This window comes from Nerophis ophidion, linkage group LG20, assembly GCF_033978795.1.
Source record: "Nerophis ophidion isolate RoL-2023_Sa linkage group LG20, RoL_Noph_v1.0, whole genome shotgun sequence".
NCBI lineage: Eukaryota > Metazoa > Chordata > Actinopteri > Syngnathiformes > Syngnathidae > Nerophis > Nerophis ophidion.
The window spans coordinates 27,416,710-27,432,523 of NC_084630.1; positions in this window are offsets into that span (position 1 = coordinate 27,416,710).

Genomic DNA, 15,814 nt, shown 5'->3' on the forward strand with positions numbered 1-15,814 from the left:
CCCGCCTTCTGCCCGAATGGATGGAGTTTGAATTACCAGGAAAACCGGAATTTGGTTTGGAACTTGGGAAAATGCATTAATTACACAATGGAGAAGATGATTTAATTTGTTATGTTTTTATTATTGAATTCAAAAATAATTAATTACATCAGTGCAAAATAAAACAGACCTATTTTTTCACCACAGGAAAATAAAAATGTAAATTTTTGATTTAAAAAAAATGCCTGTGGATATTCTCACTCAACCAGAGCATTGTATTTTAAGGGTATTGAATCGATCCCAAGTGGACGGTTCAGTTGTCAGAGGTGCCAACATTTTTTATATCTAGAGGCCAAAGTGAAGGTGCCAGTGGGTTATAGAGCTGCAGAAATTAAATAGCTTAGGGAAACAGCTTTGATTTATATTTTGTTGCTTTGTTTATTTGTTTAATGGGTGTAGCTAATTAAAATGTATAAAATATGTATCGGGGCAACACGGTGGGACACAGGAGTTAGTACATGTGCCTCACAATACGAAAGTCCTGAGTAGTCCTGAGTTCAATCCCGGGCTCGGTATCTTTCTGTGTGGAGTTTGCATGTTCTCCCCGGGACTGCGTGGGTACCTTCCGGATACTCGGGCTTCCTCCCACCTCCAAAGACATGCACCTGGGGATAGGTTGATTGGCAACACTAAATTGGCCCTCGTGTGTGAATGGTATCTGTTTATCTGTGTTGGCCCTGTGATGAGGCGGAAACTTGGACAAGCAGTAGAAAATGGATGGATGGATGGAAAATAGGTACCCCATGAAGTGCCCGGAACTTGAAATACGCAAACATAGTTTCCACAGGGACGCTGCAATAGGCGGTGATGTGCGGGTGCCGTAATTTGTGTGGCGGCAAGCAGCAGAGAGTTTTTGTTTTGTTTTTATTAATGCACACATTTACAAAATGCAATTTCAATGTTAATGAAGTGCATTTATTGCAAAAAAGAATGGAGGTTTTGTCAAGCAGTAAAATATAAAGTACACTATAACGTGTGTTTTATCTGATTATTCAAGATTACTGAAGGCTTGGTTTGCCCAGAATTTTTTAATAATGAATGAGGGAAAAATGGAAATTCTAGTTTTTGGTCCGGCCCTCACTGACTTGGGACCATTGCAAAATGATGTGCGTCCTAAAGTCACCAGCCTTGGCATCACTATATACAGCGATTTTGAACTTGACAAACATGTCAATGGTATCACACTGAGACTATGACTTGGACTATGGGATAGTTTGTTTCTCCGATGCAAAGGGAAATTGGCACGAGCGAGATGTGAATGTAAGTACATTTTGATTTATTACTCTACAAACAAACTACAAAAAGTCAAACAAAAGGTGTGCACAATGGCGGAGAACAAACTTGACTAATGAAAAACAAATGACTAGCATAAAGGCTACAAACTACAAACATGAAACAAAAACACTTACACTGTGGCATGAATAACAAAAACTTGCACTGTGGCATAAATAACAAAACTTACGTGGCGTGGACAAAATGAACAGCATAGCATGGCATGAAGCAGATAAGGAATATGGGTGAAGTTGCCAGGCCTACTACCTGGAAACTGTGGCTTAAATAATAACTATGATCATTATAGACAGGTGTGAGGGCTGAGGACAGGGGCGTGACATGAGGGCTAGGTGAAAATTAAATGAGTTGGCATGGACATGAGAAAAACAAGGAAGTGCAAAAGCGGAACTGAGTGTCCAAAAAACAAAACGTAACATGACCAAAACAAAACATGATCCATCGGTGTGACAAATGGTGTTTTAAAATTGTGGTTTTGTGATCTTTGTCTTTTGGCAAAAGTAAAACCGTTTTTATCTTTTAACCTTTTTGAACAAGCCGTGCATGCTTTAATTTCAAGTCTCCTGGACAACTGCAATGCACTTTATGCTGGCATTAGCCAAAAATCTCTCTCCCGGTTCCAGCTGGTCCAGAACGCGGCAGCACGACTTTGAACAGGGGCCAGGAAACGCCAGCATATAACCCCAACTCTTGAGACTTTGCACTGGCTACCTGTTCATTTAAAATTGATTTTAAAACTTTGCTCTTTGTTTTTAAAGCTGTACATGGACTGGCACCTCATTATATCTCGGACCTCATTTAAACTTATAATCCAGCTCCAGTTTGTGGTGCCAAAGACCAGACTTAAAACCAGGGGAGACAGGACCTTCTGTGGTCGGCCCGAAGCTCTGGAACACTCTGCTCCTCCATGTTCAAACTACTCCCACAGTGGAGTGTTTTAAGTCTCATCGTGGCGCAGTGGGAGAGTGGCCGTGCGCGACCCGAGGGTCACTGGTTCAATCCCCACCTAGTACCAACCTCGTCACGTCCGTTGTGTCCTGAGCAAGACACTTCACCCTTGCTCCTGATGGGTGCTGGTTTGCGCCTTGCATGGCAGCTCCCTCCATCAGTGTGTGAATGTGTGTGTGAATGGGTAAATGTGGAAGTAGTGTCAAAGCGCTTTGAGTACCTTGAAGGTAGAAAAGCGCTATACAAGTACAACCCATTTATCATTTATCATTTATCTTCAGACCCATTTTTATTCTTTGGCTTCCAACACTACGTGAGTTGTGTGGTCCTCTGTTGTCCTCTGTATTTTCAAAATTTTGATTTCTATCTATTGTTTTAATATTGTTTTACCCTTTGAAATCATTTTTTAAAATCATATATATTTTTATATTGGTTTTATATTTATTTATTTGTTGTTTTTATTCAGTCACTGGTGGAGCTGAGGAAGATATTTGAAATATTGTTTTGAATATTGTTGTGCAGCATTTTGGAAACATTTTTCTTGTTTAAATGTGCTGTAAGAATAAAAAGTGGATTGGATTGGATTGGATACTTGATTAATCGGACAAAATAATCCAAAACTGCAGCCCCACAATGGCCAGTGGACCAAACAATGCTTTTCATACAGCACCATGAATATTAAAAATAAAATTAAAAACCATGTATTTATATTAGTGCTGTCAAACGATTAGATTTTTTATTACACTAAATAAACTTGTATTTTTTGATTAATCGTGACTCATGGCATTGAATTACTTGCTTACATATGTTAAAATAGCCTTTAAAAAAGACTTCAATATTTTTGACGCAAGGCTAATTCATTGTCAGAATGTCATCAAATGCATGTTATTATTTTTGCTCAAACCGTGCTAATAGTTTTATCTAAAGTTCATTCAGGATGTATTTTGAAGTGAAATTTACCAGTAACCACTCTTCTTCTTCTTCGGCGGTCACTCGAACGAGTATGACAATTCTCCTGGTATGGGTGTATCCCTTTATGGAGTGCATGTCTTTGTTGTACGTGGGGAGACTGGTGCGCAGACAGTCACCACACGATTCTTTACAGGGTCAGGGTCTAGTGGCATGGGGTCCAAGATGACTCTGCTGCAGCCTTCTCCGCCATCGCAGCCATTGTGGTAGTTCTTAAATCTACCATCTTCCGCCTGCTCTGCCGTTGTGGTCTTCACCGTATCCCTGGCTAGGGGGCATTCAGGTACTAGGCATTTGCCAAGGGCCACCTGGGGTAACAGTAGTAAAGGGGTTAACCTCCGAATGCCCCAAAACCCCATAGAGGAGCCTCCACTGTCGGATGCACTTTAACGTCATGCCCAGTAACCACACCAGATGGAATCTCCTCACTCATCCTTGAGCTGATGAATGCATCGACCTGATCACTGACTCTATATCAAACGGTGACGTCCATCCACGTTCAAGGAGTATTTGCAGACCAAATATATTTCAAGATTTTTCTGTTTGCGCATGATTAATGTGATCTTTTTTTGTGACTAATAAACAAGGTAATGTATTAAATTTGACAGTCCTTAATTATATTAATGTTGTCACCAGTTTGAGTCTCCTTACTCATTTTTGTACCTGTATAAATTATGTTAATCGCACCGGATCACTGGTTGTATGACAACCCGTGTGGCCTTTCAGGTAAGCAACCGCGGTTAAAGGGGAACATTATCACCAAACCTATGTAAGCGTCAATATATACCTTGATGTTGCAGAAAAAAGACCATGTATTTTTTTTACCGATTTCCGAACTCTAAATGGGTGAATTTTGGCAAATTAAACGCCTTTCTGTTTATCGGTCTTTAAGCGATGACGTCAGAACGTGACGTCACCGAGGTAATACACCCACCATTTGCATTTTCAAAACATTACAAACACAGGGTCTCAGCTCTGTTATTTTCCGTTTTTTCGACAATTTTTGGAACCTTGGAGACATCATGCCTCGTCGGTGTGTTGTCGGAAGGTGTAACAACACTAACAAGGAGGGATTCAAGTTGCACCACTGGCAAGAAATCTGACGCCAGACCCCCATTGAATTTGTGTGTCTGCACATTTGACCGGCGATGCTAAGACAGACATGGCACAGAGATATATGAATAACCTGCAGATGCATTTGCAACGATTAAGTCATCGAAATCACAAAGGTGAGTTTTGTTGATGTTGTTGACTTATGTGCTAATCAGACATATTTGGTTGCGGCGTGACTGCCAGCTAATTGATGCTAACATACTACGCTAATCAATGCTAACATGTTATTTACGCTAGCTGTATGTACATTTGAAACTAGATACCCACATTTAATGCAAAACAAACACTTACCAATCAACGGATTTAAGTTGCTCCAGTGTCACAAGATGCGAAAGTCCTGATCGTTTGGTCTGCACATTTTACCGGCGATGCTAATAAGGCAGCCATGCTATGGGCCACTTCATTAGGTACACCCATGCTATGGCCGAATAGCGTCAGTAGCTATTCGCTCAATAGCTTCAATTTCTTCTTCAATTTTATTTTCGCTATCTGCCTCCATACTCCGACCATCTGTTTCAATACATGCGTAATCTGTTGAATCGCTTAAACTGCTGAAATCCAAGTCTGAATCCGAGCCAATGTCGCTATATCTTGCTGTAGTAACCGCCATGTTGTTTGTATTGGCAGCCCTGTATTACATCACAGGGAAATGGACAGTCGCATCGCAAATAGCGAAAGTCAAGAACTTTAAAGCTTTTTTTAGGGATATTCCGGGAGGTGTAAAATGTTGAAAAAAACTTCGAAAAATAAAACAAGCCACTGGGAACTGATTTTTATTGTTTTTAACCCTTTTGAAATTGTGATAATGTTCCCATTTAAGGTAAAGTAGCATTTGCAGTATAAATACATTGTACGATTAATCTGCATTTATACATGTTTTTTTTAATTCTCCATGTTTTAATGCTTTAAATCAACGCATTAATCACTCACAAGGCAGACATTGGTTTCTGATTCGCCAGCCTTCGATTGGAATGGTGGGCATTACTGATGGTCCATACCAGACTGATACTTTTTACTTGAAATGTCCTGATCATTGAATTATTTTATCACAAGTTACAACAAAAATAGCTAAACACAAATATGAATAAATTGTTGTTTAAAGAGTCATTATACGAAAGTTAATGTTTTTTAAACCTTCCATGTTAGTCAAAATGCAATAAAGACACAATAAACCCTTCTTTAGTCACATAGACCAGATTAGTACAAGTCAATCATCAATCAATCAATCAATGTTTATTTATATAGCCCTAAATCACAAATGTCTCAAAGGACTCTACAAACCACTAGGACTATGACATCCTTGGAAGAATCCACATAAGGGCAAGGAAAACTCACACCCAGTGGGCAGGGAGAATTCACACCCAGTGGGACGCCAGTGACAATGATTACTCAAATGACCTCAAATGTGGGCACCCCCCCCCCCCTCCCCCCCCCCCCCCCTCTAGGGGACCAAAAGCAATGGATGTCGAGCGGGTCTAACATGATACTGTGAAAGTTCAATCCATAGTGGCTCCAACACAGCCGCGAGAGTTCAGTTCAAAGCGGATCCAAGACAGCAGCGAGAATCCCGTCCACAGGAAACCATCCCAAGCGGAGGCGGATCAGCAGCGTAGACATGTCCCCAACCGATACACAGGCGAGCGGTCCATCCTGGGTCCCGACGAGCGGTCCATCCTGGGTCTCGACTCTGGACAGCCAGTACTTCATCCATGGTTATTGGACCGGACCCCCTCCACAAGGGAGGGGGGGACATAGGAGAAAAAGAAAAGAAGCGGCAGATCAACTGGTCTAAAAAAGAGGTTTATTTAAAGGCTAGAGTATACAAATGAGTTTTAAAGTGAGACTTAAATGCTTCTACTGAGGTAGCATCTCGAACTGTTACCGGGAGGGCATTCCAGAGTACTTGAGCCCGAAATGAAAACGCTCTATAGCCCGCAGTCTTTTTTTGGGCTTTAGGAATCACTAATAAGCCGGAGTCTTTTGAACGCAAATTTCTTGCCGGGACATATGGTACAATACAATCGGCAAGATAGGATGGAGCTAGACCGTGTAGTATTTTTTACGTCAGTAGTAAAACCTTAAAGTCACATCTTAAGTGCACAGGAAGCCAGTGCAGGTGAGCCAGTACAGGCGTAATATGATCAAACTTTCTTGTTCTTGTCAAAAGTCTAGCAGCCGCATTTTGTACCAACTGTAATCTTTTAATGCTAGACATGGGGAGACCCAAAAATAATATGTTACAGTAATCGAGACGAGACGTAACAGACGCATGGATAATGATCTCAGCGTCTTTAGTGCACAAAATGGAGCGAATTTTCGCGGTAATTACGGAGATGAAAGACGGCCGTTTTAGTAACGCTTTTAATGTGTGACTCAAAGGAGAGAGTTGGGTCGAAGATAATACCCAGATTTTTTACCGAGTCACCTTGTTTTGTTATTTGGGTGTTAAATGTTACAGTTGTATTATTAAATAGAGGTCGGCGTCTAGCAGGACCAATAATCAGCAAGTCCAGGTAAAAAGAAAAAATTGTACCCGGACCTCACAAATCTGCACTTAATTTTTATAAATGTTTCAAAAGTCACAAACTGTGGATTATTTTTTATCTTCATGCCATGAACTGTCAAATACAGGTCTGACTTATCCTTGTTTCCCTTTTTTCTGTATTTATTTCTGTTCACTTCCCGTCTGGTTGCACCACTCTGGCCTGGACATTGCTTCCTTCACCTGTCGCTGACTGGTAACTTGAACACACCGGTTCGTGGTTGCCAATCAGCCACGTTGCGGACTTTGTTAGGTTTGTCATTGCAAACTGTCAAGAAATGTGTTATTCTGGTTTGCCTTTCCTTTGCTGGAAGTTTCAAGCTTGCCTGTGCTTTGGTGCACTTCCCTGTTGCACTTTTAGCAATAATTAAAGACTCTTTTTACCTGCACGTCGCCACCTGTCTTCTGCATTTTGAGCTCACATCATGTTTGTGACACTTGCAGTATGTGGGATATGTCAATTAATCAATCATATAGCCCTAAACAACGAGTGTCTCAACGGGCTGCACAAGTCATATTGACATCCTCGGCTCAGATCCCACATCAGGGCAAGAAAAAAACTCAACCCAATGGGATGACAATGAGAAACCTTGGAGGGGACCGCAGACGTCAAGTGGGTCTAGCATAATATTGTGACAGTCCAGTCCATAGTGGATCTAACATTATAGTGGGAGTCCAGTGCATTTTCATAAATAGATGAAAGCTTTCACAAACCATAAACTCCTTAAACATGTATTTATTTTTTATTTTATTTATTTTTTGGTCAGTATTCTTCAATATAGTTTCCTATGTCAGGGGTCGGCAACCCAAAATGTTGAAAGAGCCATATTGGACCAAAAATCCCCCCAAAAATCTGTCAGGAGCCGCAAAACAAATTTAAAAGCCATATTACATACAGATAGTGAGTCATGAGATATGAATTGAATTAAGAGGACTTAAAGGAAACTAAATGAGCTCAAATATAGCTACAAATGAGGCATATCAATACAATATGTACATACAGCTAGCCTAAATAGCATGTTAGCATTGATTAGCTTGCAGTCATACAGTGACCAAATATGTCTGATTATCACTACACACAAGTCAATAACATCAACAAAACTCACCTTTGTTGCCGACCCCTGTCCTGGGAGCTACGTTGTCCGAGGGCTTCTATGCCCCTTGGTAGGGTCTCCCAAGGTGAGGGATCAGACAAGGAGCACCTCAAAGACCGTTATGAAGACGAAAAAATGGGGCTCGATGGCGAGCGAAAAGGCAACGTGCGTCTTCCTTTCAATAGGTTCACCACTCATAGGAGGAAGCATAGAGGCCGGGTGCCATGTGAGTTGGGCGTCAGCCCAAGGCAGGGCATTTGGCGGTCCGATCCTTGGCTACATGAGCTCGCTCTTGGGACGTAAAAGGCCACCTCATCGGGGGGAAGGAGCCTGACTGAGCTGGTGCGCGAAGTGGAAAAATCTGGCTGGATACAGTCGGACTCACTTCGACGCACAGCAAGGGACCTGGAACCAGTTTTCTCGAGAGGGGCTGGACTCTCTTCCACTCTGGCATTGCACACAGTGAAATGCCATGGACTGGGGTAGAAACTTGTCCCCAAGACACAAAACAGTTTCCAATGACACCTGAAAAAGTTGCTGGATTAATCGCTAGTAGCTGTTGACAAAGAAAGTAGCCAAGAGGATTGGAAAGTTGCCAGATTTAGCCACAAAGTTGGAAACACTGCACATAGTAAACATACAAGTACTGTAGGTGGTGTTTTCCTGCTGGTCATTTCTGCCTGCCGCACGTCCTTAAGTGCCCATCGGTCATCTGCAGAGTCATCAGCCAGGAACCACAATGTTTAACATTTTGCCCCATTCATTCTGGAACGTCTCCTGGTGGCGGTACAGTGACAAGGACGTCTCCTTGTCACTCCCTGCAGCCGATAGATCTTACTCCTGAGTCCTGCGGCTCTTTTGGTGTTAGATGTTCATTCCCCAGCTTGTGTCTTCCCTGCTCAACCAGAGCCAAAAAGTTAATTTTCCGTCACATCTGCCAGCTCTATTAGTGCCCTTTTCATTTTCCCCAAGAGAAGTGTAGCTGACATTCCAACAAAGCCTCTGGATCGGACTGCAACTGGGTATATTGGTGTCTTCCAGATAGTCTTTCTGCACACAGCGGCCAACTTTTGCATCAGTGGACCAAACAACAATTTCGGGACGAAGACATGTAGTGCTGATTTCTGTAGGAAACTGAAGTTATCTGCCAAGCTCAACCCTCATGACCAGGATAAAAGGTTATTGGTGTTTCCTTCGATCTGGTGTGTCTCCATTTCCCACAATCCATGACAAAAGTTGGTGTGATACTTTGCCAGTGGTGACTTCTTGTTGTCTTGTCGACCACTCTCCAGCACTACAGCTAGTTTTTTCAAGACCTGGATCTTGGTGCCATCAGTAGCGCCCCTGAGAGTCTGCAAACTAACAGCTTGACGACAGGATGTGCTGGATGTTTGCATTTTGGGTCTTGTAAAGCTAACAATATTCATTGTTTCCACAACCACTGGACAAGGTTGCGAGGGCAGGAAAGTGTGTCATAGGCTGACTGTATTAGGAAGTTAATGACTGTGGAATTTTCCATATTTTTGACCAGCTGATGTTTCGTTTGGTAACTCCCTCCCGGGTTGCCCAACTTCCTTGTCCGCATTGTGACAAAGCCTTAATCCCGCTCTTTCTCAATCATTGTCACCTCTACCACCACCATCTCCTTGCTCTCCTTGCGGTTGGCTTTCGACCAGAAGCGAGGTGCCTCTCCCCATCCCAGTCGGCTCCTCCCACCTGGACTCTGCCAACAATCTTACGGTGTTGCAGCCTAACAACGGTTCGATTGACTTCTCTTTGAGCATTCCACATTTGGCCTGAAGAAACCTTGCGGTTTGTATACCTTACTGATTGATCAGCGAACTCTCTTTGATCAAGAACCAACCTGGTCTTCTCTTGTATGTAGCCCAACCTCATGGACTGTGACGGCAGTTGCATTGTGTTCCTTTCAAAGAGGCCTGTTTCAGAAAGGCACACTGGCAGACCCAGCCACTTTCTGATGAATGAGTTGTCTTTTTTTATCCATCCTACTTGCAGCCAGGAACGTCTCCTGGCTGCTGACCTCGCTTATTTATAGCAACCACATCACCCTTCTATATAGAGTAAACTGGTAACACCATACCTTGTACTTTCCAAGAAGTTCGCTTTGCTCAATCCTTGCCAGAACATCCACTCGCTGCTTCATGATAGTTCTCCCCATCTGCTGTCTGACAATTCTGTGGTGTACTGCCTTCCCAGGCTTTTGATGGGTTGTTCAGACAAGAGAGGGATTTTCTCTCCCCCAATGGCAAAGGTGGTGAAGTCACCTCTGACTCCCTTTCTAATTGAAAATGTATATGACTTGGTGGGCTTGATCTTCATTCTTGCCCAGGCCATCAACTCATCCATTTTTCTGAGCAATAAAGAAGTGCACGGTACTGTCTGAAGGAGGCTGGTGACATCATTCATGTCACCATCAATGGGGGTAATCCCTGGCCAGATGATAGTTTGAGTCCTCCAACTATTTGTCTTGCCAAAATGAAGACTATTTCAAAGGCTGCCACAAAAATAATTGGTGTGATAGCGCACCCCATAGCAATTCCTACTTGTAGCTGCTGCCACACGGTAGTAAAGTCTTCGAGGGCGAGGAACATCCACAGGTCATTGAAGTAGGATGCAATCAAGACCTGTACGCAGGGGGGTATGTGAAAAAATTCCATTGCATTGTTTACCAGCTGATGTGGTACCGATCCGTAAACGCTGGTAAGGTCATGCTAGATGACATGTAGGTCAGTCCTATTCCGCATAGTCTTCTGGAGCTGGTCTCAGATCATGGTGAAAGGCTCCACACACACTGGAAAACCTGCGACTTCTGCTTTCTGGCATTTAGCATCAATATAGCCATTCTCTAGAAGATGGGTTTTTAATCCTTTGGGGTATCACAGAGAAGAAGATTTACCCTTCTACTTTCAGCACGGCAATGTTCCAGAATTGGCAGATGTCTTTCCCGTTTGTTTCTTTGGGGATGAAATCTGCTGCAGCTCTTTGCCACTCTGATGGGATGAGGTGTTTCTTCCATGCTGTTCTCATTAGGTACCATAGCAGCTCTGGTACCTTGGGGAAGTTACTATAGAGCTTAAATGGGACTCCATTGGGACTGGGAGCTGAATACAACCTTTGCTTTTTTAATGACTTGCCTGACTTTGCTGAGCTTGGGCAGAATTGTGTTAAATTCTGCTGATGGTGGTGCAGGCGGTGGCACATACCCTGGAGTTCCTAACGGGGTTTTCCGTAATGGATCACTGTACTGCCTTGTGGCATGTTGTTCCATTTGTTATTTGGGGGTCTCATGTTTCCCAGACTTATTTTCTTCCAACAATTAGCTGGCATGCTCGAAAGGATCCTTAAAGAAGCTGGTTCTCTCCTTCTCATTCCGTTTTATGGATGTTTTCAGCTCGATGAAGCCTGGCTAACCTTTGCCCAACCCTCTACCAAAGGACTTTCAGACTTTCTTTATCTTGTTTTGTTGCCTCCCTCCAGTTCCTGAAGAGTTGTCAGCACCTTTGCACAAGCTGAGTGATCTTTATTTCTCTTCTTCCCTTCTGTCTCTGGGCAGTGCAGTGTTTCTGAATAGCTTCGCCTAACATGTTCTTACAGGTTTGGTATATTAAGTCTCCAAAGAAGTTAAGGTTGGCTTCGACACCTCCCTTCAACTATCCATTTTGTGTCTTCATTAGGTATGTGTCCGAGTTATTCTATACCTTTCTTTTGTTTGACTTTGGCGATTTGATTTGAATCTTTCAAGTTGGCTTCTCGTTCTCTACTTGTGGCTGTGTTCTGTGTGAGATGGTGGGGACTGGTTCTTGGTGCTCGCATAGGTGCTCTTCCTCCACCAAGTGGCTTTCCTAATGTGTGCCTTTCATGTGTTCAGCAACATTGGTTCCTTCAGTTCTGTGGTTTTTAACCCGGCTTTATGTCCGTTTTGTTTCCCGGTGCAAGGTTGCTGACAGCCTTTCTGACTAGACTTTTATTTCCCCTGTTGGATTCTTAACCCCGTAATCTAGGTTACTTTTTCCCCATCCACATGCACACTTTTGGAGGATCTTTTCCTCATTTACTGGAGTTCTGGTGTGTTTGTTGTCCATTTTCATTGCAGTCATTACCGTGTGATCCAGTTATTTGGCAAATTTTTCATCCGGCCTCTCGGAGGACCTGCAGATTGTTTTTTTTCCTCGAATTCTTTGTAGTTGCTTTGAATGTCCTTCTTTTAAAGGACTTGTCTGTTGGGTAACTACCCACCCACTTCCGGTACGCTCTTCCCCTGCTGCTTCAGTCTTTCCTGGTTGTCCTCCATAGTCTTTCCTGGATGCAAACTGCTCTGTTCACAGTAGGGTTCCCCGAAATTCCGTAAACAAACAGGTAGGGGAAATTTCCCCGAAGGACCCACCAATCCTTAACGTTTCGAGCATTTCATCCTGAAACGTCTCCTGGTGGCGGAGCAGTGACAGGTCTCCCTTTCACATGCAGCTGATAGATCTTACCCCTGCGGCACTTTTGGAGTCAAATGTTCTTTCCCCAGTTAGTGTCCTTCCTCCTCAACCAGAGCCAAAAGCTGCCTGTACACACACACACACACACACACACACGTATATATACAGTGGGGCAAAAAGTATTTAGTCAGCCACCGATTGTGCAAGTTCTCCCACTTAAAACGATGACAGAAGTCTGTAATTTTCAGCATAGGTACACTTTAACTGTGAGATACAGAATGTGAAAAAAAATCCAGGAATTCACATTGTAGGAATTTTAAAGAATTTATTTGTAAATTATGGTGAAAAATAAGTATTTGGTCAACCATTTAATGCTCTCACTGATGGAAGGAGGTTTTGGCTCAAAATCTCACGATACATGGCCCCATTCATTCTTTCCTTAACACGGAACAATCGTCCTGTCCCTTTAGCAGAAAAACAGCCCCAAACCTTGATGTTTCCACCCCAATGCTTCACAGTAGGTATGGTGTTCTTGGGATGCAACTCAGTATTCTTCTTCCCCCAAACATGACGAGTTGAGTTTTTTACCAAAAACTTATATTTTGGTTTCATCTGACCACATGACATTCTCCCAATCCTCTGCTGTATTATTCATGTATCCATTTTGGTATAAACTCAACTCCTCGTGTTTGTAGGAAGAAGAATACTGAGTTGCATCCCGAGAACACCATACCTACTGTGAAGCATGGGGGTGGAAACATCATGCTTTGGGGCTGTTTTTCCTCTAAGGGGACAGGACGATTGATCCGTGTTAAGGAAAGAATGAATGGGGCCATGTATCGTGAAATTTTGAGCCAAAACCTCCTTCCATCAGTGAGAGCTTTGAATGGTTGACCAAATACTTATTTTCCACCATAATTTACAAATAAATTCTTTAAAATTCCTACAATGTGAATTCCTGGATTTTTTTCCCCACATTCTGTCTCTCACAGTTGAAGTGTACCTACGATGAAAATTACAGACCTCTGTCATCATTTTAAGTGGGAGAACTTTTGCACAATCGGTGGCTGACTAAATACTGTTTTGCCCCACTGTACGTATTACCGTATTTTTCGGACTATAAGGCGCAGTTTTTTTCATAGTTTGGCCCACTGTATACATATATATATATATATATGTATATATATATATATATATATATATATATATATATATATATATACATATATATATATATACTTATATATATATAAATGTATATATATATGTGTGTATATATATGTATGTATATATATAATGTATACATATATGTATATATATATATTTGTATGTATATATATATATATATATATATACACATATATATACATATATATACACACACACGTCATATATATGTATATATATATATATGTGTATGTATATATATGTATATATATATATATATATTTGTATATATATATATATATATATATACATATATATATATATATATATATATATATACACACGTCATCACACAGACTGACACACGCACACAAACCTTTTACTTTCTATCTTTTGCACATGCACACACACACACACACACACACACACACACACACACACACACACATACACACACACAGTGCTACTCTATCAGGTTTATTTATACTAAGGGGTAGATGAGAGGAGATGGGGGAGGTGTGCGTGTGTGTGCAAAAAGAAAGAAAGATCAGGAGTCTGACCGACTGACCTACAGTCTAATTATATATCATTATCAGGAGACACAAACTCATCTAAATTACTGCAACAGCTCCCATTCACATAGATGGATTACACAGAGCAGGCACACACACACACACACACACACACACACACGCGCGCGTGCGTGTGCAAATATAAATCATTGCATTGTCTGACTCATGATCTGCACAGAAATAAGCACTTAACCATGTTTTATCATCTAAATTATTGCTATTAGCTACACAACTTTAAGGTGACAGCAAGTTAACTATTTGGTGTAATGAACCAACTCACTGTTATTTACAACGTTGCCATATTAGGGGGGAAAAAAACACCCATTCTTTGCATCAAGGACGTATAATTCCACCAACAATAAATTGGCCTTTATGAGAATTTATACATTGAGTTTAGCAGAACGATAAATAAAGAATTTGATGCAGACCGGGTTGTCAAAAGTAGGCAGATTTAATAACATCCGGGTCCTATTTAGGCTAATTGAAAATAACCTTGTCAGTTGTCACCCATACTGGACGTTATTTTTTTTCAAAGAAAAAAAAATATATTAAAATGATTTCCATGTCATCATTACATTTTCCGTTAGGCCTAGTGTGTGTGTGTGTGTGTGAGTGTGTGTGTGTGTGTGTGTGTGTGTGTGTGTGTGTGTGTGTGTGTGTGTGTGTGCGCGCGCGCGCACATCCACGTGTCTGCGTGTGCGTGCGAGTGTGCGCGTGAGGGTATAAGTGCTCATTACTATATATTAAGTAGTTATTATAATGCATGCCAACATTATAATAAAAAGAGCACAATTTTTCTTACTAATTCTAAAAATGCATGCAAGCTTCAGCCTAATTATTAATAACGCAAAAAGGCAAGTCAATAACTGCCGTGGTTGGATGAGTAAAACATTGATAAAAAATATTATTAATTGTATAGCTGATATGCAACAAAAAAAAAAAATTGGGTAAAAAAAATCACATTAATGTTAGCTAACATGAGTTTTGATTAATCTCAAAAGCTACGTCCACGTATTAATCAAACATAATAAATGACAATATTTCAACTTATGCTTGGCCCAGAAAAATACATCCACAACCCGACCCTGTGGTCTGGACTCAAAAAAGACATGTATCATAGGGTTATTTAAAATAATAATATTTGAAAATGTCCTCTTAAAGTATGTATGTTGTATTTGTAATTAAATATATGTTGATTAAAAATGTGTGTATTTATAAGTGCAAATCATTTAATTAGAAAGTTTAAATAAACAACAGAAGTCCAGTGCCAAACGATATGATATAGTTATTTTATTACATCTGCGTTAAAAACAAATGCTTGGTAAGTTTGAAATTATTATTATTTTTATTTATGTAATGCATAATCTTATTCTGTTATGTATGGACGTAGTTGATCAAAGCTTCTTTTTTTTCTTTTTTTCTTTTTTTTTACTTTTTTATTCATTTCTTGTTTTTCTGCTTTTTCCTGCATGACGAAATGTCTGTGATTAAGGTGGGATTAGTTGTATTAGTTTTACTGTGTAAGGATACAGACCATAGTGGTCCTGTACGGTTTTATTGGTCCTGGTCTTAGATAGGTTGAAAAGATGAAAGTCGGTACTCTGAGTATGAATTTTTTTGTATTATATTCAT